The sequence below is a fragment of the Denticeps clupeoides genome, chromosome 16 (assembly GCF_900700375.1).
Source record: "Denticeps clupeoides chromosome 16, fDenClu1.1, whole genome shotgun sequence".
NCBI lineage: Eukaryota > Metazoa > Chordata > Actinopteri > Clupeiformes > Denticipitidae > Denticeps > Denticeps clupeoides.
Window position 1 is genome coordinate 47,501 of NC_041722.1, and position 2,500 is coordinate 50,000.

Genomic DNA, 2,500 nt, shown 5'->3' on the forward strand with positions numbered 1-2,500 from the left:
AGAGAGAGACCAGCCCTGTCGGGGACCGGGGACGCCCCCGTGCCGCCCGCTCGACCAGGTCCGTGTTTCGAGCACCCGTTTCGGTCAAAAAACGCACCCAAAAGCCGCTCTGGAGGTGGTTTGAAAATAGGTCCTCCGGGGGGCGCTGGCTGGGGCGCGCGCCCCAAGCTCCGGGACCCCTGCGTGAGCACGTCCGATTTTTAGAGCACCCGTTTCGGTCAAAAACTCACGCAAAAGCAGCTCTGGAGGTGGTTTGAAAATTCGACCTCCGGGGGGCGCTGGCTGGGGCGCGCGCCCACAGCCCCCGGGACCCCTGCGTGAGCACGTCCGATTTTTAGGGCACCCGTTTCGGTCAAAAACTCACGCAAAAGCAGCTCTGGAGGTGGTTTGAAAATTCGACCTCCGGGGGGCGCTGGCTGGGGCGCGCGCCCACAGCCCCGGGACCCCTGCGTGGGCACGTCCGATTTTTAGGGCACCCGTTTCGGTCAAAAACTCACGCAAAAGCAGCTCTGGAGGTGGTTTGAAAATTCGACCTCCGGGGGGCGCTGGCTGGGGCGCGCGCCCACAGCCCCCGGGACCCCTGCGTGAGCACGTCCGATTTTTAGGGCACCCGTTTCGGTCGAAAACCCACGCAAAAGCAGCTCTGGGTGCTGGTTTGAAAATTTGACCTCCGGGGGGCGCTGGCTGGGGCGCGCGCCCACAGCCCGGGGACCCTGCCTGAGCGTGTCCGATTTTTAGGGCACCCGCTCCGGTCGAAATCTCACTCAAAAGCAGCTCTGGAGCTTCTCTCATAGTATCACCTCCGGGGGGCGCTGGCCGGGCGGGCGCCCGCAGCCCCGGGGACCGGGGGCCCCCCCTGCGTGAGCGTGTCCGATTTTTGAGCCACACGTTTCGGCCGAAAACTCACCCAAAAGCAGCTCTGGAGGTTCTCTGACATTTGTACCTCCGGGGGGCGCTGGGCTCGCACCCACTCTCAGTGTCCGACCTTCGGGGCACCCTTGGCGGTCAAAATACATCCATAAAGAGTCCCTGCTTGGGCCCGGGATCACTGAAAAACGTGTTTCTCAAAAACGGACCCATACCCCTCACGACTACCTAGACACTTTTGAGAACCAGAGAGGCCGAGCTCCCGAAAAGTGTCCGATTTCGGTGCACCCTGGTCGGTCAAGAAACCGGCCGACCTCAGCCTTGGAAGTCGCCCGTGGCCACTGCTGCCAAAATTTGCTGAAAGTGTACCAGGGTTTTTTGGACTTTGTCATTTTTTTGAGCGATTCGAGTCTCGACTTAGAAAAAATTTTGGACTCTGTCATTTTTTCAGCTTTCTCCACTCTCGACTTAGTTTTTTTTTTGGACTTTGTCATTTTTTCAGCTTTCTCGACTCTCGACTTAGTTTTTTTTTTCCACTTTGTCATTTTTTCAGCTTTCTCGACTCTCGACTTAGTTTTTTTTTTCCACTTTGTCATTTTTTCAGCTTTCTCGACTCTCGACTTAGTTTTTTTTTTCCACTTTGTCATTTTTTCAGCTTTTTCCACTTTCGACTTAGTTTTTTTTTTCCACTTTGTCATTTTTTCCACTTTTTTTGGACTTTGTCGATTTTTTCAGCTTTTTCATACCCCTCAGCTCTACCTATACACTGCTGAGAACCAGAGAGGCCGGGCTCTCGCTTCTTCCCCGATTTAGGTGCACTCTGGTCGGTCAGGAGACCGGCTGACCTCAGCCTTGGAGGTCCCCCTCGGCACGCTGGGTAAATTTCTGGACTTTGTCAGTTTTTTCCACTTTTTCGACTCTCGACTTAGTTTTTTTTTTCCACTTTGTCATTTTTTCAGCTTTCTCGACTCTCGACTTAGTTTTTTTTTTCCACTTTGTCATTTTTTCAGCTTTTCGACTCCCGACTTAGTTTTTTTTTTCCACTTTGTCATTTTTTCAGCTTTTCGACTCCCGACTTAGTTTTTTTTTTCCACTTTGTCATTTTTTCAGCTTTTCGACTCCCGACTTAGTTTTTTTTTTCCACTTTGTCATTTTTTCAGCTTTTCGACTCCCGACTTAGTTTTTTTTTTCCACTTTGTCATTTTTTCAGCTTTTCGACTCCCGACTTAGTTTTTTTTTTCCACTTTGTCATTTTTTCAGCTTTTCGACTCCCGACTTAGTTTTTTTTTTCCACTTTGTCATTTTTTCAGCTTTTTCGACTCCCGACTTAGTTTTTTTTTTCCACTTTGTCATTTTTTCAGCTTTTCGACTCCCGACTTAGTTTTTTTTTTCCACTTTGTCATTTTTTCAGCTTTTCGACTCCCGACTTAGTTTTTTTTTTCCACTTTGTCATTTTTTCAGCTTTTCGACTCCCGACTTAGTTTTTTTTTTCCACTTTGTCATTTTTTCAGCTTTTCGACTCCCGACTTAGTTTTTTTTTTCCACTTTGTCATTTTTTCAGCTTTTCGACTCCCGACTTAGTTTTTTTTTTCCACTTTGTCATTTTTTCAGCTTTTACACTGCTCCACCATTC